This window comes from Saccopteryx leptura, chromosome 2 (assembly GCF_036850995.1).
Source record: "Saccopteryx leptura isolate mSacLep1 chromosome 2, mSacLep1_pri_phased_curated, whole genome shotgun sequence".
Taxonomy (NCBI): Eukaryota; Metazoa; Chordata; class Mammalia; order Chiroptera; family Emballonuridae; genus Saccopteryx; species Saccopteryx leptura.
This window is the reverse complement of record NC_089504.1, coordinates 258,308,471-258,330,859: the sequence shown is the minus strand read 5'-3', so window position 1 is coordinate 258,330,859 and position 22,389 is coordinate 258,308,471. Positions and strand designations below refer to the sequence as shown.

The following is a 22,389-nucleotide window of genomic DNA, read 5'->3' as shown; positions in this document are numbered from 1 at the left end:
CCTGGCAGAACCACTCCCCTGGTCATGACTGTCCTGTGAGTTCACATCTATCCCCAGGAAAACCTGTACACGTGCCCTGGCCCTACGAAGTCATAGAGCAGGGACTCACCTCAGTGTGGCAAGATTCTCCTGTCTCTGTGGCCAAGGAGTTGGCCTCTCTCTCCTCAACGGATTTCCTGGGTGGGCAGACTCTGGGCTGCTGTGGGCTTTAGCTTTCTCAGGCGGGGGCCAGGCACCAGTTCTCTGTATGTCCCATCACGAGAAACAGATTTCAAAGCTCTTTCCGGACTCCTCTGAAGTCCTCCCACCAGGCTGAAGGGTAGAAAGTGTCATTGCTTTCTACCTGCCCGGCAACAGGAGTGGGTGGGGACTCAGAGCACGCCCACAGCTCTCTCCTTATAAATGCTGTCACAACCTTCCCTTCTCCCTCCTCTGGCCTCCTTTTAGGTTCTTGGTCCAGCTGAAGTGCCCTGGGAGTAGTGTGGAGGGGTTTTATCTTCATTTCTTCTGTAAATTCTGCACATTGGCAGGGGCTACTGTCCTACTCGCCCTTGGACATCCAGCCACCAGTCATATCATACCTGAGTGAAAACCGAGGCAGGGAGGGTCCCACTCTCTCATTCAGTGATGCCCCTCTATGTCTAAAAGGGACCTGGGAGACCACTAATAAAACACAGAAATAACAAAAGCCCCAAACCATCATCACAGGAGCAATAAAAGGTGGAGGAAGAGAAATTATTGTTCAGAAAGGTTAGACTTGAGAACATATTTACCCAGGATGCTTGTGGAAAAAAGGGATTCCTATGCCCTATTCACAGCCTGCTGAACAAGTAGTCTACTGAATAGAGGCCCAGGCATCAGAGTGCCAACAGTCTCTGACCCAGAGTTATGTGTGTTACAGTTTAAGAACCACTGGTCTATGGCATGTATCTTGGAATTTCAGCCAAATAGTTCCCCAAGTATTTTTTAAAAAGCAACACAAAAACAAACAATAATAACAAAAACACAGTTGGTGCTGCCTATGAGACTTCGCATAACCCACCTCTCATCACAAAAGCGAATAGCCTTCTGTCCTCTCCTGCAGTCAGAACAAAGGTCAGGGTCTTCCCTTTTCATAACCTAAGGACGACTTAAGTGACTTCACTTGAGCTTTGGCCATCGAGGGCAAATGGGCTTGCCCCAGTCAATACATTATCTACTGGTGTGCTGTCAACTGTCAGTCTTTATCTCTAGTCCCAATTGCTCTCCTTTATGCCAGACTTATAAATCCAACTGTCTACTCAACAATTTCACATTGGAAGTATAATGGTCCAACAGGTCCCAAATGAATCTCCTAATGTTTCCCTAAACCAGCTTTTCTTGAAGCTCCCCACCCCATTTGAACTGCATTGCATGGCCCAGAACCTCTAAGTCATGGAGTCACTCAATTCCTATCATTCATCCACTTAGTCTGTCAAGAAATCATATTGTCTTTACCTTCAGAGAGGATCTGATCTCTTTTCTGCACCGACTCTTGTCCATGCCACCAAGATGATGTCAGTAACTGGTTCCTGTGCTTCTACCTTTGCAGTCAGACACCTGAATTCCAGTTCCAGTTTTGACATTTACTTCCGTAACTCGTCCTCTCTGAGGCTCAACTTACTGTTTGTTTTGTTTAACTGTTGTTTATTCAATGCCTGACGTAGGGTTGGAATTTAAATATTTGCCAAATCAAAGAATAAATTTAGGCTAGGTTTAAAATACCAATTAATGTATATTCTGAAACACAACAGGGACTGTGTAACCAGGCTCAGAAGAGAGTAAGGTACAAACTACGGCAGACATTCATTATCAGCAGTCTCTCCTAGAAGGAGCCATGTTTGGGAATTTAAATATCACCAGATGGTTATTGGCATACATAGAACCCAAGCCAGAATGGTTAGGTAGAGGATCCAAATGAATAATGGCCAAGATACAAAACATATCTTTTATTCACTGAACAAATATTTCGTGGGAACAATTATATCCCAGATATTGCACTAGGTGCTGAGGAGCTAGCTACAAGAGACAGAACGCCTGTCCTTATGCAGTTTAGAGTTAAGCAGAGAAACTAGTATGTCAATCAATGATCAGAGCACTGTGTTTATGACAGTTACTCTAATGGAAGTACATTAATCCACGAAAGCAATGAAGGAAAACCTGACCAGGGACAATGACACTGGTGATGTGAATAGGGAACAGACTGAGAGAAAAGTTTATGACATGGAATCATCAGACTTCAGTGATTGTGGTAGATACCATTGGGGTTTCTGCCCAGCTCAAAATGGTTTCCTTATCAGACTTCCTTACCCACAGTGGTGTGTTTCAGAGCCTCCTTTTCACTGGGTAAGCCCACTCTCTTAGCCAGAGTTGACCTGTCCAGGATTAGCTACCCTGGGGTGGTCCCTTGACTGGAAGAGATAAAAACTCTGGAGCTATGATGCCCATATTCCCCCAGTAAAGGGGACTGAGAAGCAGAGAAGGTCAATCTGGCTGAGACAGGAATGAAAGGGATATGCTGAGAGAGCCACAAGTGAAAGATGGGAGGAAGCCCCGCTGACCTGTTCCCGACCCATAAAGATCCAGCTAGCTATGTTCCTGTCGTCGGATTCCATGAGAATCACTGTACCTTTATGACGACCCTTCCCCTTCTGCCCACCCACCCAGCTAGCTATGGGCAGTCTATATTCATTAAAATCAGAGTCTTACCTAACATAGCAATTGAGTTGAGGTGAGGGATGGAGAAGAAAGGACCTTCTAGGATACACTCAGGAGGACGGTGCTATTTTCATGGTGGGGGATATGGAAGGAGAGGAAGTCTGGGTTGGATCAGGCAATGAGTTCAGCTTTAGCAATGCACAGTTTGAGGTGTTCGTAGGCTATCCAAGTGGGCGTGACTAGTAAGTTGTGGGAATTCAGAAGGAATAACAAGTGACAGGATGAATACTTGAAAGTCGGCAGACATCAGGGTGATGTTGCTGATGTGGATGTGATCACTATAGAGAGGGTGGAGAGTGAAGAGGGGAGCACCAGCACCAAAGGGCAGGCACAGGAAAGGAACCCCATGGAGAGGCAGCCGGAAGAGAGCAGGCCCACAGCAACAGGCTAGGGGACACCAAGAGGGAGGGGACAATCAACAGCATTAGGGGCTCCGATCCAAATACTGTGCAGATTGAAAACAGCTCACTGGATTTTGCTGGTAGGTAATTGTTGGTGACACGGCTAGATCATTTGCCGGGCACACCGGGGGAAAATCCAAGTTTCAAGGACTGAGGAATAAATGGGAAAAAGTTGTCAGATGAGGAATAAGTAAAGGCAAAAGATGATGAGTTATACTATTTTTTGTAGATATTGAGTATGAAAAAAAAAGAGGTGTAGGGAAGTGGGAAGTGGGTCATCTCAGGGCTGAGGGAGGAAAGAGGCATGTTACCTGGCAATCAGATGAGCGTGAATGTTGGCTGGTCAGGGTGCCCTCTTCCCCACACAGTGCTGGAGACACACACGGGAGCCCTGGGCAGTAGGAAGACCGCAAAGAACCTTTCCAGGAGGCTGATCTGGAATCTAGGAGGACAAGCACCGCCTGGCATTGGCGAAGTCAACGCCGTGGAGCTGTCGAAAGGTAGGGAAATGAAAACTGCTGTGAAAGAAAAAGCAAGCGGTGCTGAGTGAAGAGGAGAGGGGGAGGAAGAGACCAAGAACTTGATGGAAAGAAAAAATGAAAATGGTCAATGCACAGAGATGCTTCTATTTCTGGCATGATTTCAGTTCCTGTTTCTGATCTTGTAAATCATTTTGACAAACTATCCTTTCTCCTGGAGTTCAGATCTTCCCTTTTAAAAAATGAGGTGTAGCAACTATCTAAAATGTCCTTGCAAGATATTTTCAACCATCTGCAATTTTCTAAGTTGTATCCTCTCAGGGGAGGCCACTGAGTGTGTGGTCAGGAGATGGGTTGGGATCTAGACCTGAATTTAAACCCTGACTCAGTTACTTATACTGTGTGAATGTGAGCCATGGCATAACTTCTCTGGGGTTAGGTGTTCTCATCTGTAAAGCAAGGTTAATTATTTCTACTGCACAGAAGAGTTTACGGCTTCAAATAAAAGACCATAGAGAAAAAGCTTAGCTCTGTGTTCACCAACAGCCAGTTCAACAGCTGCCAATGACTTCTGTCAGTACCGCTTCATGACTAGCTATGTTAGGGAGCCTTTTCACTCTCTTAAATTTGTGTTTTCTCTTTTAGCTTCAACAAGTTCCTTCTTGCAACCAAGTACATGTTCCACCTCTTCACACTTTTTATATTTGCACACTTACGTTTGCATTGCGCTTCGAATAATGAATATTGAAAAGCTTTCATTTCTGTGCCTTGTTCTTGCTGGTGGCCCTTCTTGTGAGGTTAACCCATAAGGAACGGAACCAGAGCCCAAATTGATTAGGAATTTGGAGAGCTTTTATTCACTGGCCGGTGGTCTGTCTGCTGCATGGGGAAGCGATGAACAGCAATGAGCTCGGGGTGGGGTGGGGGGAGCAAAAACTACAAGGTTACAGTTACTTCAGCACGTTTGTACAATATCTTTGCAAAAGTACACACTGTTCTAAGATAATAAACCACCTTCCTGCAATATCTGCAGGGCTGAAGCACAAAGAACGCATCTTGCCTTTGCTAGCAAGATTAGATTTGTTGAGGCTCATGAGAGTTTTCTACTTTAGCTGTAGCTATAAGCTAAATTGGGTCAGGGGTCCTCAGCATGGGCTGGCACGCCAGCACAGCCCTTTTAAACATCTTTCCTAGGAACCCAGTTAAATGGAGGTTATGCTTTGTTTAAATATACTTTAGTTAAATTACAAACACAATGGTGGCTCACTTTATCTTATATAAAGAAAATATCTAATTATTCATTCACTCGTTTATTTATTTACTCCCCAAATATTTCTTGGGGATTTCCTAGGCACCAAGTGCAGTGGGGTGCCACAGACAATGCGCAGACATATGAGCCGTCATTTTAGAAGCCACACCTACTAAGAGAGACTGATGGATCCAGGTCCCAGACTGTAAAGCAATGATAATTAATCTGAAATCTCTCACTCCCAAACAGGGGAAGTGAGACACAAGGAGGGAACAGAGTAATGCAGGAATTAGAATCAGGATGGTCCCAATCCCAGCCCTGTTATTGTTCCACTAAATCAAGTAGGAGGATTCCGAACAAAGCAAGGGCTATGACAAGCATCGGGCAGTGATAAAGGAATGATGGATGAGGGAAGGGGAATCTGAATTCACCTGTGATGAAAAGTAGGAGGTAGGCCTCCTGGCAGAGGACCAAGTGTGAGCCAAGACTCTGAAGTGTGGACAAGGACACATGTGGCCCCATGGCCTGGAGAAGGTGACATGTGGGGAGATACTACTCTAGACTCCCCAGGCTGATCTGGTATTTTTAAAGTTATGCTTTCCCTGGATTTTGTACTCACCTCTAGTCCTATAATTATTTTGGTATATTTTTGTTATATGTTTTACATTTATTTATTTGCATGCCTATCTTCCTACTGGACTATCAACCTCTTGACAGAAAAGATCCCATCTGCTCCATATAAATGGCTCAGCTCTGGGTACAATGCCTGATGCAGCAATAAATACTGCTGACAGAAATCGGAGGGAAGCAAGAGGGTCCTGAGAAACTCAGGTTTCTCTGTCGTAAAAGTTAACATCACACTATCATCCCCAAGGGAGCAGGCTTATTCTTCCCTTGTAAGTCTTTAAACAAATAGGCAAGACACAAAAACAAATGACCCTGGCCACGTGGCTCAATGGATAGAGTGTTGGCCCAGCGTGCAGACATCCAGGTTCGATCTCTGGTCAGGGCACACATAAGAAGCAACCACCTGCTTCTCCTCCCTTTCTTCTTCCCCTTCTCTCTCTCTTCCCTGCCTGCAGCCAGTGGCTTGGTTGGTCTGAGCATCGGGACCAGATAGGGGTTGCCAGGTGGATCCTGGTCAGGGCGCATGCAGGAATCTATCTCCCCCCTCTCACTTAAAACAAACAAATAAACAAAACATACAAATTAAGCAGTCTCTTTTTTTTCCTTGCTTCAGACTTATTATTTATTTGTTTCTTTAGAAAGTTCTGGCCAGTAGTTTTCCTGGCTCTATTCTGGGAGGCTTGTGCCACTGTTTCAAAATTGCCTTGATTGTGTGCCCTGTCTCTCCCCTATTGTTTCTATGCTCTTGGGTCAGAGGCATCAGAAGAGCCCCTTTTTCCTCCTCGGGGTGATGCGCTTCTGTCGTGTCAGGTAGTCCCTTCTGAGAGCCCCATCTTTCCTGACCCACGGTCTGTCTTCTGACTGCTCTTCATTGAACTCTGACTTTGACAAGTTTGAAATCTGCCTTCTCAAAATACAGAGAAAACATAGGGATTCTGACTGGGGACTCTCTTCGCAGGTAACTGTCACAAAAATCTGAGGTACGTTTTCATGCCCCCCCCCCCTTTAACCAGCAGGTGAAGGAACTGAAGTTAGAAGGGTGTGTCAGCTGCTCAAGCTGAGACATCTTAGTGGCAGGGAATTGCTTCACACCAGGTCTGTGTGACGCGGAAGCAGGTGCTCTCAGCCCATGTCACACGGTAGATGCTCATAAATCCAATGTGATGGGCCACAGGCCTCGCGATTCCACTGCCTAAGGTCCTCCTGCATGCGAGCCTGCCCTAGGCCAGTCAGGTACCGCCCAGCAGAACAGGCACTAGAAGCCAAGTTTCTGTCTGCTGGTTTGGTCCTTTCTCCTGTGCCTCCATTACTAGGATTAGGTAGGGAGAGCCAACACTGACTTGGTTTTTCATGATATTTTTGAAGGATCAGAAGAATGAATTTTAAGAGTGTGGATAGATGTGGCACCACCACATTCAACCGCGATCTTGGGCACAGATGGCTTCCCATCCGTTCCTGCCCATTGTCCTTCCCATAGCGTAGGTATAGCTGGCGGCGCCCCTTTGCCGAGGCAACCCTGAAGTTTCAGGCAGATGGCACCATCAGCGTTTCCTTCTCCACAGTCACAGTTAGGGCGACCTCCCCCTCACACTTCCACTTCTGTTTTTTTTAAATGGACATCAACAGACATTGTGGAAAAAAAACAAGAACAAAGGAAAAATTTGCACTAATTTCTCTGAAGTTTTTTTTTTTTTTTTATCCAAGACTTATGAGGAAATACAGTTTAGTCTACTGAGCCCTTTCAGTTCTCTTGGCTTATTGGCTTTGTCTTCCCTTCTCCCTCTGCAGCTGTGCCCTCCTTCAACGACAGTTGTCCAGCCTTTGCTGGTACCCAGTTCTCTTAACATCTGCTTGCTGTCATTCAAGAGTATCTCTAGCCAGTCAAATTCTTCTTCATGCACTGGTCCTTCCAGTGTTTGAAGAGTGTGGACATGAACCACTATGTCTTCCCTCCCTAGGCCAAGCATCACAGTCATTGTAGGATGATACAGAGGAAAGAATGAAAGTCCAGGAGTCAAGGACTTGGACCTGCCACTTATTAAACATGCCACCTTGGGTCAAGACCCTGACGGCATCCCCATTTCAGCACCGCCATCCATAAACATCAGTATGATCATTTTTACCTCATAGGACGGTGGGAGGGGGGATCAAAATCAATAGCAGAGTGTATCTAAGATTTGCACACTGTAAACGGGCACGTGACCATGACTGTGGCTGCCCTGCCCCCATGCACACTCCATTGTTGCTAGACTTAAACTGGAACAGAGCCCTTCAGGATGGGGCAGATCTGGAAAGGGTACTGAGAGATAATTTGCTCTCTCAGTGAAAACACTGTTCTTTATTATGCCTGAAGCCGCATTAGATTTTTCTAGTAGCTATGCTGGCTCATCTTAAACGTGTGGTCACCTAAGATGCCTAGATCTTTTCCTTAGGTAGCCTCTACTTTGTTCGAATGCATTCATGGTATTTACTTTAGAAGTAGGCATTACTCTTTGTGCCCATTAAAGGTCTCAGTGCTGGTCTTGAGCCAGCGCTCAAGCATGTTTAAGATATGTAGAATACTGAGGGAGTCTTCCGGATGAGTTCTACTGCCCAGCTTTGCAGCATCTGAAAAAGGATCGATTTTATTTCTAGTATCCTTTGTCCATGCCTGCATAAGGCATCAGCGTGTCCCTGACTTTTCCCCTGGAATACCAGGGGAACCTGTACCCAGAGCTCTGGGAAGCTCTGAAATACTTTGAGATGGGGTCTTCCAGGGTATCTAACTGTATAATCTCTTGAAATGTCTAAGAAGAGCCCCACTGCTGGCGTTTTTTTTTGTTTTTGCTGTTGACTTGGTGGCACAGAGAAGGTGTATGAGGTGGCTTAGTTTCCTTGCCGATGCTTATGACAGGCCTGCACTTTTTGAAGAAAGGTTCATTCTGCCCTAGTGGAAGACCTGAGAACTTTCTATCGTGGTTGATGCAATGATGAACAAAAACAGCCTGACTCATCTCACTTAATAGGTTGAGGGCCTTTCCACACCCATTTCTTGCATGTAAGCAGTTTCCCTTTCCATGGGAATGCAGAAGAGTCTAGTCATTTGCCAGAATTTATTTTCTTCCTTTCCTCCTTTCTCTCTCTCTCTCTCTCTCTCTCTCTCTCTCTCTCTCTCTCTCCTTCCCTCTCTCCCCACTCCCATTCTCTTCCTTAGAATTAAATGCATGTTTATTCATGGAATAGGAACATTCAGGTATACAAATAAGGTGAACACTTTATGATGTACAGCCCATCGTGTTCCGACCCTGCAGTGGAGAGGAATCTCCACGTACTGCCCCGTGCCCTCAGACGGAGCACAGAGAGGTCAGCTGCGCCACAAACACGTGGCTCCAGGGACATGCCAGGGCAGGTGGAAGGCACAGCAGCCAGAAAACACTCCTCACTCCCTTTCTGGGCTGGTGCTCCCTGGCATAACGCCAGCAAGCCCAGGCCGAGAACCTAGCGGAGGTGAGGATTCAGTGTCCCAGCAGTCGAGCACAGCGACAGTGATGCAGATGACATCAGCAAGCACAATTCCACTCGGGACAGCTGAACCCTCTGAGCGCTACCTACAGGGAAGCCCTGCGGAGGCTGCCCGATGCCCGGGAGACCCCTGCAGGGGCACGGTCATGGGGACCTTGACCCCAGTTGGGAGCCATTTTCTCCACAGACGAAAAGCTGCGTGGGTCCATTAGACGAAGTGAGGAGGGAGAAAGTGCCAAGCCCAGCAAACACGAGGGCAGAAGGACGAGAGGACAAGCCCGGGGTCAGTCCCGCACAGCAGCTGCTTACCAAGCACCTCGACAACCGTGTTCTCCTGATGCCTGCCATCACTGTGACTTCATCCACTGACCGAACGGGAGAGACCGGCAAACACAATGGGCCTTGGGACCTGGTGTTCATTCCTCACTAGCACCCAGGAAACAGTTCACAGTCAAGCAGGTGGTTCCAAGTTCCTATTACTCTACTGGCCTGAGGATTTTCCGGGTCCTCTTGGTCAACACCACTCCTTCCGGGTGAGGGTCCCTCCGCCTCACACACATACCCCTCCCACCTTCGTCGGCTTTCAGACAGAATTTATTTTCTGTGTTGTGTTAAGGGCATGTGACTTAACAATGCTTCACATCATCTAAGAGATGAAGATATGTGAATTGGGTCCAACCTAAAAGTGTCCTACTACGGACAGGCTAAGGAATAAAATGAGAAGGCTTTTTAAGAGTGTCATTATAGACTTAAGAGCAAGGGAGAGGGCAATAAGTAGGATTGGCCTTCATCCTTGGGCTTTAAAAATATGTCAATCTTTTTCTCAGCCTTGTTCCCCTAAGCATTTCATTATAACTCTCCCCATGTATCCTGCTTTCTTAATCTTTTTTATTATGGAGATATAATTGACATAGAACATTAATTAGTTTCAGGTGTGCAACATAATGACTTGATATTTGTGTATATTGAAAAATGATCGCCACAATACGTCTAGTGAACATCTGTCACCACACATAATCAGATTTCTTCCTTGTGATGAGAACTTTTTTTTTTTTTTGTATCCTTCTGAAGCTGGAAACAGGGAGGCAGTCAGACAGACTCCCGCATGCACCTGACCGGGATCTACCTGGCACGCCCACCAGGGGGCGATGCTCTGCCCATCCGGGCGTCGCTCTGTTGAGACCAGAGCCATTCTAGTGCCTGAGGCAGAGGCCAAGGAGCCATCCTCAGCGCCCGGGCCATCTTTGCTCCAATGGAGCCTTGGCTGCGGGAGAGGAAGAGAGAGACAGAGAGGAAGGAGAGGGGGAGGGGTGGAGAAGCAGATGGGCGCCTCTCCTGTGTGTACTGGCCGGGAATCGAACCTGGGACTTCCGCACGCCAGGCCAACGCTCTACCACTGAGCCAACCGGCCTGGGCCATGATGAGAACTTTTAAGACCAACTCTCTTAGCAACTTTCAAATACGCAACACAGCATTATTAAGTGTAGTCACCCTGCTGCGTATTGCTACTTCCTGAATCTCTAATGACTTCATGACTGCTTTAATTTCTGCTTTTACATTCAACCTTTCTTTTGTGTCGTCTTCAAAATTATTAAAAATTTTTCCATCTTGAGAAACCTCTCTTAGACCTGGCAATCAACTCTAGCAATGACGGAACGGAACTGCTCAAACCCTCGACACCCTTTGTTTCTGCTTCCTTGTCTTTCAGTCACACATGGAGTTCATGCTCCATCTCTGCCACCAAACTGAAAATGGTGAGGCCACCCGTGGCATCTCAAATGGCCTATTCCCTGCTTCTCTTATCCTCCGACATCTTTGTAGGATTAATATTATTGACTACCGTCCTGAAACTCTCCCTGCTCCTTGACCTCCAAAACATTGACTATGCTGCTTTCCTAAGCTGCTCTAGTTGCCGTCTCGTCACTGCCCTTCAAACAAATGACAAGGTCTAGATAGCTTTGGTCCTTTGTCTAACTCTCCAGTCTCATCTCTTGCCTTGTCCATCTTTTACTTTACATTCTGCATGCCCAAATCCTTTTGGTTTCTTGATAAGTCTCCACTCAACTCTGCACCCTGGGACATGATGCTCCCTCTGCCCCAGAAGTACTCATCCTTACTTGTCCTTCATTTGGCTAACTCCTTACTCATCCCTTATATTTCAGCTGAAATGTAAGTTCCTGAAGGAGGCCGTCTCCTACCTTTCCAGTAGGGTTCTCTGCTCTTGGACCTCAGAGATCAATATCAAAACATTTATCTTATTTTACTATTATTATCTCTTTAACTGTCAATCATGTTCACTAAGCCACAGGTTTTGTAAAGGTTTGGTTTATTGCTATACCCTCTCAGAGCCTGGTGCATGTAACTATTTACTAATGGTTGTTGGATGAATGGATGGATGGATAAATCAATGGGTAACTACTCATTCTCTGCCATGTCTAATAATTCCTCTTCTGTCTGTCTCCTCATGTATTAAAATTAGGATAATTATATCTGTCATAGCTATTTCACACTGTTGTGAGAATTAAATGAGGTAATTTTCATAAGATGACTTATTTACAAATCATAACGAGATATGCTAGTCTGCTCCTTGCTATTAATATCGTTCCCTTATTAACAGATGATATTCTTTCATCTGTGGTAAAGAGTGTCTTCAGAAATATTTCTATTAGGACCGATGTTGATTAAGGGTGCAATGAGTAGTAAATAAGCAAGAGAGACCTACGGCACAGTACAGCGAATATAGACAACACTTAATAATCATTAAGCTTGCTAAGTTTAGCCACTAAAAAGAAAGGATAATTATGTAATGTGGTAGAGGTGATAATTATTCCAATGACAAGCACATTACAACATATAAATGTACCAAATTAGCATGCTTAACACCTAAAATTTATACCATGTTATATGTTAAATAGTATATTTCAACTCAAAAAGAAATACTTGTATTAGAATTCTCAGAGACGTCTGAGATCAGACAAATCTGTTATTCTGATTAGCCAAAAAGTCTAGAGGACTTGGATGGGCATTGTGAAGTCACTGACATTCTTGTGGAGGGTTCTCAGGATCATCTGAGGTTTGCATCTGCAATCTTAAGTCATTATTTTAACAAAACAATTCCTACCCCAAGTTATCCTACCCTGAAAGTGAACCCATCTGAAACAATGTCTCCCCTCATTCTATAGCAGGGAAACTTTTTGGCTCAGAGAGCCATGAGCGCCACATATTTTAAAATGTAATTCCATGAGAGCCATACAATGACCTGTGTACGTTATGCATTATCCAATAAAAATTTGGTGTTGCCCTGGCCGGTTGGCTCAGTGGTAGAGCGTTGGCCTGGTGTGCAAGAGTCCCGGGTTTGATTCCCAGCCAGGGCACACAGGAGAAGCGCCCATCTGCTTCTCCACCCCTCGCCCTCTCCTTCCTCTCTGTCTCTCTCTTCCCCTCCCGCAGCCAGGGCTCCATTGGAGCAAAGTTGGCCCAGCCGCTGAGGATGGCTCTGTGGCCTCTGCCTCAGGTGCTAGAATGGCTTTGGTTGCAACAGAGCAACGCCCCAGACGGGCAGAGCATCGCTCCCTGGTGGGCATGCCGGGTGGATCCCAGTTGGGCGCACGTGGGAGTCTGTCTGACTGCCCCCTCGTTTCCAGCTTCAGAAAAATAGAAAAAAAAAAATTGATGTTGTCCCAGAGGACAGCTGTGATTGGCTCCAGCCACCTGCAACTATGAACATGAGTGGTAGGAAATGAATAGATTGTAATACATGAGAACGTTTTATATTTTTAACGTTATTATTTTTTAAATTAAAGATTTGTCTGTGAGCCAGATGCAGACATCAAAAGAGCCACACCTGGCTCACAAGCTATAGGTTCCTGACCCCTGTCCTATAGGATCCTCTTTCTGAATTTCCTTTCTTTTCGATGCCAGAAAGTCATACATCTTCTTTGTTGATTAGTTCATCATGGAAACACAGAATGGCAGGTTTGAGAAGTTACCAAATCCAGAAGAGTTTTTGTTTTCTTGTGTTCATCTACTGTTTTGGGGTGCTCATTTTAGACGTTCTATGATAGTAGAGCAGGACCAAGTATTACTTTTCAGAGATTATTTTGGGAAAAATCCAAATACAAGAAGAAAGTGATGTCCCCAAAGTCACCAGGCAGCCCTGGCTCAGGACTGCTGTGTCCTCCGGTGATGTTGACCACCACCCATTCCTAAGTACTGTCCTTTTCCAAGCATGGGTGCTGGATTTTGGTCTGATCAGATGGCTGGCTTGTACTAGCATTTTACTGAAAAAGAAGTAGCAAAGAAAGAAGAAACGAATGCCAACCGCTGTCGTGTTGTTGTGGAATTTGTCTTGGACATTGATGTTCACCTGAACCTGGGCAAGTTGGCAGCCCTGGCCAGGCACACTGCTTCCTGCTCCAGCCACACAGCATGGCAGGGTGGTCACTGTCCTTCTACATACGGCCACACAGGAGGTAGCAGTATTCACCTTCTTTAGGACCATAAGGTGGAGTAAAAGTCTCTGTTTCAGAGGGGAGGCCCCAAATTCAGAGTACAGAGAGAGTGTGCCCAGAACTCTGGGTGGCTAATACACCCTCCAGAGCTAGACAAGTAGAACTACTAATGATAATTCCTATCTATTGAACCTTTAGTGTATCAGGCACCGTTTTAAGTACTTTATGTGGATCATCTAATTTAATTCTCACAACAAATCCATGCCAAGTAGGGAGACCAAGAAGTAAAGGAAATACAAAACTTGCCCGAGGTCACAGAAGAAAGAAATAGCCAAGTCAGACGACAAGCTCAGGTATTTTGACTTTGAGACTGAACTCTCCATTGTACTACTGTGTTAGGGCATTCATCAACACAGACTCTAAGCTTTAGGAAAGGCATGAGATCCTTTCAAGATTCCACGATAGTGGGCAAGGAATTGTTGTCTAGACTGGGAACAATCACTATGATACCTACTGGTGGTTGAAATAAAAATCAGAGATGAAGGTGTCACTTTGTAAAGTATATGATGGTCTTACCACCATGTATACATCTGAAACTAAGACAGACTTAGTGTAAACTGCAACTGAAAAATAAAAAAAAAATAAACATAATTTAGATAATAAAAAAAGGTATCTTTCAGTCAGGCGTTCATTGAGTACCACATGACTGACCTGAGGGGAAACCGAGGGCATAGCAGAGAGGAAGAACAGGAACAAGGTCTTGGCCAGAAGGAGCTGGCAACCTAGAGGTGATCCAAGATGTCACAGAGGAAGAGAAATCCTTCAGAAAAATGCCACCGATGAAGCATGTCTGTAATCACCGGGAAGTGGGGTTTTCACATGATTTCTGACATCAAGCCTTCTCCCTTTGGGAGTAACAGTAGAGTTTGGGGGAGGCACATTGTGCTTGTGCTGTCTGAAGACTTAGGATAACTTCTTGGCTGCTGGGTGTCAATGACACAGTGATTTTATGACATAGAAGATATATTCCAGTGAGGTAAATAAAACCAAATGAGGAATCTGGGAATATTTCCCACACGTATAATTTGCTGTCACTTGTTTGGCACTGCAGTAGGGACAGTTCCAGCAAAGTTTCCTCTTTTCTCTTAGGGATTCCAGAGGACATTATGTTGGAATAATTTTCATTTAAGATAGGGATGCTAAACAGAGCTGCAAGATGAGAGAGAGGTTCCATTAACCATTACTCTCTAAGTGCTTAGGACAAATTCAACACAAGGACTGGCAAGGGCCCCAGAGAGGAACTATACAAGCACAGCCCTGATCCTCATGGACTCTGTCATTTGGATAGAAACAAAAAGTACTTATATGAAACACTGGAAGACCCAGATAAGAAATGGAATATGGACATTTATAGGTAACAGAAAGGGAGGTGAGACTGGGTAGCCGAGGAGGCTCCCAGAAGGAAACAGAGATGAGAATGTATGAGAGCATTTAAGGTAAATGTGTGTGTCTGGGGGTGGGACGGTTAGGGGTTAGGGATCAGGGGTCAGGGTTAGAGGTTAGAGGGTGGGGTTTAGAGGTTAGGGTTAGAGGTTAGAGGTTAGAGCAGGAGTCGGGAAACTTTTTGGCTGAGAGAGCCATGAACACCACATATTTTAAAATGTAATTCCGTGAGAGCCATACAATGACCCGTGTATATTAAGCATTATCCAATAAAAATTTGGTGTTGTCCCGGAGGACAGCTGTGATTGGCTCTAGCCACCCGCAACCATGAACATGAGTGGTAGGAAATGAATGGATTGTAATACATGAGAATGTTTTATATTTTTAACGTTATTATCTTTTTTATTAAAGATTTGTCTGCGAGCCAGATGCAGCCATCATAAGAGCCACATCTGGCTCGCGAGCCATAGGTTCCTGACCCCTGGGCTAGAGGCTAGAGGTTAGAGGCTAGAGGCTAGAGATTAGGGGTTAGAGTTTAGAGTTTAGGGGCCAGGGTTAGAGGTTAGGGTTAGGGTTAGAGGTTTGGGTCAGAATTAGCCAAAGGAGACATCTGTGACTATGCCACTCCACCTCTTGGCTTTTTTCTTGGCAGAATTGGCAATTGACCTAAATACAATGTCACTTTATGGTGTTTCCTTTTAAATAATGGGACTGGTTTGGTTGAGATAGTTCTAGTTAGCTCCTGTGTTGTATATAAAATGTACTAAAGTCCATAGAAAAATAAGATATTTGAAAATTGCTAAGAGAGTATATTTTAAAAGTTCTTATCACATACACAGATTGTATCTATGTGTTGTAACAGATGTTAGGTAGTCTTTTTTTGGTTATATTTTTAATATAGACAAATATTGAATCATTATGTTGTATACTTGAAACTAATACAATGCTATATGTCAATTATATGTTTAAAAAAGACACTTTTAATATTTTGGGTCCTTTACGTTAGAAAATATGTAAAGTTGGGTTTTTGCAGGGCCCTTCAGAAGCCTGGGCCCAGGGCATATGCCCGCTGTGCCCGCCATTAAATCCGCCTCCGCCTATGGGTCAAATGAAGCGGTAATGTCATTTGTATCCCTTCCTCCTTAGCACACTTTCCTGTAACCTGGGCCCTTCCCTTCATCACATGAGACACACACAGTCTTTCATTGTGCAGCATTGCCACCTTCCCTTTCCCAATAAAACCTGAAACCCTGTGTCCTAACCTCCCCTCTCCTCTCGACCAAACACTATGTGATCGAATGACACTGCTCATAGCCGGCTGCCATGTTGGAAAAGACCTGATGGGGTAATGGGGACAGCCAATCTCTTCCAATTAAAGGAAGTGCTAACTGAAAGAGTTTAATGGTGCTGTGTTGGGTGGAGTAAGCATTCACTCATTCATTTGTTCATTCATTCATGATCTGCTTTGTCCCAGAAAGAATTTCAAGACAATGGCTAGAAACTCTTCTGGGCCCTTTCTTCCTTTCCCCCTTGTTGAAGTCTCAGGAGCCATCAGCCATTGTTAAATGCTGCGGTGCACAGATGACTGCGGCCCGTGTGGCACAGGGTCTTGTCCTGGGAGTGCTCACGGTCTAGACAGGGAAACATATGTATTGATATAAACCCTACTTCTGGATTTTACCAGGACCCAGAGGCAGGTGAGAGCTTGTATTCTGCTCATTGAGGCAGAAAAGGCCTGTGTGCTTTTTCCTGGGGGGAGAAAATACTGAGAAAGGTGATTCTCTCCTTTGCCTCTTTCCCCAGGGAAGTGTCCGAAGAGAACTAAAATTAAAGCCAGAAGGGCCAAATGCTCTAGGAAGCAGCCTTCCTTCTAGGAAGTGGAGCCGGAGGCCTGGGAGACAGGGGCCAGGCGCTAACACACAAGGGTGTTAGAGAGGCCTTTGTTTTTGGTTAACAACACACCCACGCATCTCTTGGAGTGAATAGCTCCTGATGATAGATGGTGCTGGTGTGGATGGGAATGTGGACGGGGGTGTGGACAGGAGCGTGGATGGGAGTGTGGATGGGTGTGTGGACAGAAGTGTGGACGGGAGCGCTGGTGTGGGTGGACTGAGTGACAGGATGGGAACGGGAGCTTCCTGGGCCAGGCGCTCACCACAGCCCTAATAACAAACAGTAAAAGGCAGCATCTGGTGCCCTCTGGCTCCCCACTGACTTGATGCAGGTCCTCAGACAACCGTCTTATTAGCCTTGTTCAAAGGAGGTCCCGGGATTCACAGACCAAGGCTTCCGAGACTCCAATGCACAAGGAAGGATGGCTAGGGTCCAGGGAGGGCAATTTAATTTCTTAAAACTTTCTGCTCCTGGCCCTTGCAAGGGCTCACTCCTGTCTCAGTCCCATGCACCCACTCTGCATGCTGCGGCCTCTGTGTGCCTAGTTCCCACTGTTCAGAATGCCCTTCACTAAGCCTGCCAAGCACCCCAGGGTCAGCTGCATTCCTCTCGCTCAAGTCCTTTCCATCCTGTCACTGGGGAACTTGGTTCCACCTTGAACTTCCTCCCGTCATGGAGGTTGGCCTTATTACTTAGACACCTTAGGGCTCTTGAACTCTTTCAGATGTGTTCACATAGAAAGGGACAAAGTCACAGAATCCTTTCACACGCACAACAGAAGGCACCCCGTGCCGGGCGCACAGCTGGGCCCTCTGCAGCGAGGCTTAGGTGGTGGGTGCTGTGGCAGCCTGTACCATCGGGCAGCTAGAATGGGTGGAAGAATACTCAGAGGGGAGGGAAGATGACCCGGATGATGGAAATGATGGACTGGACCCTCAGAGAGCACTGGTAGCTCTGCGTGCTTGTCACATCTGCTGCAGTTCTTACTTCCTGGGATCGCTCAGGAAAAGAAGACCGTGCTCAGAGGGCTGAGTATGGGTGGCCGCTGACGTTCTCAGCCAGACACAGGCTGGGTGGCAAACCCGCTGCCAGCCCCTCCCTGTGGAGCCCTTGCTGCCCCATTCCAACCTCTGCTTTTGTCAGCTCTGGGTTCATAATACTTTTCATCAAAGTACAAGCCACAGTTCGCATGGATTATGGCAAACTCTGAGAAAGAATGGAGCATGCTTCCTACTCATTACAGCTCATTCCGCTTAAATTCATTAGAATGCTCTGAACCACCCTGGGTCTCAAGCATCCAACACATGGACACCCAAGTTGGAGCTCACATCTGGAGAAGTAAGAGCTGCCGCTACAATTCATCTTGGGTGATAAATCAAAGTCAAGGATGTGAGCATGTGCAAAAAAGCATTTTATTACTTGGACTCCCTTTATGAAGAAATTAAACCATAATTAAAAATTGTACAGAGGATGTTCTATAAATCTTCTCTCATTTCCTAAGCATCTACAGGGAGTGCAAAGGTTGATATACCAGAAGTTACACACACCAGGGCCCAGGCAGCCTGAGGCTTTCCCCAGAGCCTGCGGCTTGCTGTGGGGCTCTCTATTACAGCACTAGCAGTTTTATCCAGTTGCACAAGATAAAGTAAGAGGGTCCCAACCACAAATTCCAAGAAAAAGTCCGTTTCTTTTTGATGACCACATGACTAACGATAACGATAAAAACAATAACAAATAATTGGGTGATTATTATGTGCTAGTCTCTGGTCTTGGGGCTTCACACATTCGAATTCATCTACTCTTCACAGTAGGTCTATACAGCAGTTAAGAGTATGACCTCCACTGTACAGGTAGGTAAACAGAGGCACGCAGTGGGTAAAGAGCTTGTCTAAGTTATAGTGAGTGAAGAAGGTAGGCTTCAGGCTCCAGATTCTGCTCAAATAAAAGAAATGTCAAGGCAGGTCCTTGAGCTCCTAGAGGAGGGAATCTAACCCTCTTTATCTAGAGGACCTTGGCAGTACTCGGGCTGAAGTAGAAGTTTACTGAGCATGTCTTGAGGCTGGCTGGATCAATGAGAACATGGTCGTTAGTCAGGAGCCTCTTCCTTCAATGTGCTCGCCTTGCCGTGGCAATATTTACACCATGGTAATGGGGAGTTCAGGTCCCCTTGATGTGAGATGCCCCTGAGCTAGGAGAATCCAGAGAGGGAGTGGAAGCTGTATAATCAGCCTCGAGCACAGGCACATTCTGTGCTGCTGGGAAGGCCTTGGTTTCAGGTGCCTTCCCAAGTAAGATCCTGAGAATGTACGCTGATGGTGAGGACTACCACATCATTTGCTTTTTTTCCTTTTCTTCTCCCCTTTTTTCCCTGTTTCTATACTTTCATCTTTTTTCTCTTTCCATTCATTTAAATAAGAGCCAGGCTATTTAAAATATCCGAAAATATTGTCATTTATATATAAATATACACACACACATATCTATCTATCTATCTATCTATCTATCTATCTATCTATCTATCTATCTATCTATCCATCTATCCATCTTTTTAGCCATCATTCCTAATTCTGTGGTTGTACAGTTTACACATATGCAATATCTAAGGGGGTTACTAAGACACATAGACACAAACTTTAATCTAATTCCCATCCCCAGTGAACTTAGATTGAGCCAAATACAGAAACTCACCCTTTCTCTGAACTCTACACTGTTATTACAGTACTCCCCCTTTGTGATTTTGCTTTCCACATTTTCAGCTGCCCAGGGTAACTGAAAATAATTCAACCACAGCTTGCAGTTATTAAGTGGGAAATTCCAGGAATAATTAATAAGTTTTAAGTTTAACGCCATTGTGAGCAAGGTGATGACATCTTGCAGTGCCCCGCTCTGTCCTGCTCAGGATGTGAATCATCCCTTTATCCGGTGTTCTTACCTCACTTTGTTTCATCACACCAGCACTGTGTGCTCTCATGCCATCACACATAGAAGGGAGCGTACAATCCAGTAGCGTTTTGAGAGAGAGACCACATTCACATAACTCTTCTTACAGTGTGTTGTTATACTTGGTCTATTTTGTGACTAGTTATTGTTAATATTGAACTCAGCCTAACTCATAAATGAAACTTCATCCTAGGAATGCACATACAGGGAAGAAGATAGTAGATACATGGAGAGGTACTACCTGCAATTTCAGGCATTCACAGGGGGTCTTGAGACGCATCCTCTGTGGATAAGGAGGGATGACTGTATTTGATCAGAAATAAAGCACTTAGCCTGAATGACAGCCACGTGGTACCTCAGGTGGTAAGGAACCGTCTACACAGACAAAAATATATTAACTACATGATTCTGGAAAGCATGTTTTCTGAAATCGCCCTTGACATATCCCTGTACACAAGTTATTGCCCACGTTAGATATATAGAGTACACAATAAAAGACTAAATATCTTCTGTAAAATTCTGCTTGGTATACCGTCCATAAGGTGCAAATGCAGCAAAATTCTACATGTAACCCTATTATAAGTGAAAATACTAAAAATGTACAGTTGAATGGACACATACACCCTTAATTGACTCTATTTACAAAGTTTTGTCTTCCTGGCTCCCTTGAAAGCTCTCTGGGTATAGTCACCAAAGATCTCCAAATAGTCAAGTCAAGGACACTTGACGGTCCTCTCTGGAGAACTTCATACCACTGACTACTTCCTCCTTCTCAACAGCTTGGCTTCTGGGACAATAGTCTGTCATGACTCCTCCCACTTCTCCAACATCTCCATTCCAGCCCCCCCCCCCAGGACCCGCCCCTGCAAAGCCATCATCCCCCCAAGTTCCATCCTTGCTCATTTACTCCAGTGGGTCTGCACGGTGTCCCTGGGTAATCTCTTCCATACAAAAGTTTCTGGTTGCCTACCTGACCTGTGGTGGCATGGTGGATAAAGCATCAACCTGGAACACTGAGCGTTTTGAACGCTAATTCAAAACCCTAGGCTTGCCTGACCACATGGTGGCGCAGTGGATAGAGTGTCAGACTGGGATGCCGAGGACCCAGGTTTGAGACCCCAAGGTCGCCAGCTTGAGCGCGGGCTCATCTGGTTTGAGCAAATGCAATCAATGAACAACTAAGGTGTCTCAATGCACAATGAAAAACTGATGATTGATGCTTCACATCTCTCCGTTCCTGTCTGTCTCTCCCTCTCTTTGACTCTCTCTCTCTGTCTCTGTAAAAAAAAACAAAAACAAAAACAAAAAACCCCAAACCAAAACAAACAAAAAACCCTAAGCTTAAGTTGATGCTTCCTGATTCTCCCCCTTCTCTCTTTCTCTCTCTCCTCTCTCTCTCTCTTGAAATGAATAAATAAAAATCTTTTTTTTAAAAAAAAAAAAGCTTCTGGTTTACCTGTATAGTGATGACACCCCAATCTCGGTCTCCTGCCCAGATCTTCATCCTGAGCACCAGAACTATATAATGACCTGCCACCTGGGTCTCTCCATGTGGATGCATCAAGAAAATCTTAAATTAAAGAGTTCCCTGAATGAACTTACCTTTCCTGCCCCCAAGAGTATCTCTTCTTGGATTCCCTCTTTTGGATAAAAGAAAAAAATTCAACTTATAAATCTATGCAAGAAACCCAAGGATTACTCCTGAATCCTTTCTTCTCCTCATACCCCTTACCCAGCTGATTTCCATTGAAATCTTCCTCAAAATCGACTCTTTTTGCTCATGTCCACTCCCATCACCTTACTGCATGCCTTTTGGTCTCTCCTCTAGGTTAGCATCCTTGCTTCGTAGCCTACTCACTGTCAGGCCCTGCCTTACACACCTATTCCCTACACGGCTGCCAGCATATATTTTCTAAGACACCAGCTACTTATTGCTCTAAACTTTTCACTGACCTAGTCATCGCTCCAACAATCAAGTCCAAAGTCCTTAACTTGGCTTATTACTCAGGACTGTTTTGGTCATAAGTCAATTTAAAGTGGCTCAAGTAGAACCTGTGTGACGAGAATGTCCAGGGAATTGATCGAAAGCTTCGGACACCAGTCTCACGTGATAGCACAATTTTTTCTGGATAGCAGGATGTTTCCTTCAACTCATCCCTCTACTTCTTCAACCTACACCTCGACACACACACACGCATGCACACTTGTGCATAACACTTCCTCCAAAGAGAAAAAGAGAACTACCTCCTTAGGGACACACAGGGGTTGTCCTTCCTGACTGTTCCTTTGTGCCCTTTAGACAGCCAGAAAGGTAACACAGTGGTCTTTGAAACGCTTTGATCTTTTTGGATAGGAAGAGAGGTGTGAAGCCAGCAGAACCCCAAAGGATGTCTGGAGGGGAGAAGAGGAAGCCCCATGGAGGGGAAAGGATGAAGGAGGATAACACCCCAGATGACAAACTTCCTGGATGTGTCATTTCTGCGCACAGTTGGCTGAGTTTGTTGCAGTGAGGAGAAAATGGAGTCTGAAAGCACTTTCCCCTGCATCACATGGCTTTGCTTTGTGTGATGTGTAAGCAAGTTTAGTTTTGCTCAATGCAACTAAATAAATTCCTGTCAAAGAAGTCTTTCTTGGAAAATGTATTAATAGTACAAGACGTGGATTTGCTA

General features: G+C 45.2%; 1 long non-coding RNA gene across 1 annotated transcript in view; it reads right to left on the bottom strand.

Annotated features, from left to right (window-relative positions):
* LOC136395953 (uncharacterized) overlaps positions 1-22,389 on the bottom strand; it is a 310,905-nt gene that overhangs the window by 87,068 nt on the left and 201,448 nt on the right. The window lies entirely within an intron of this gene.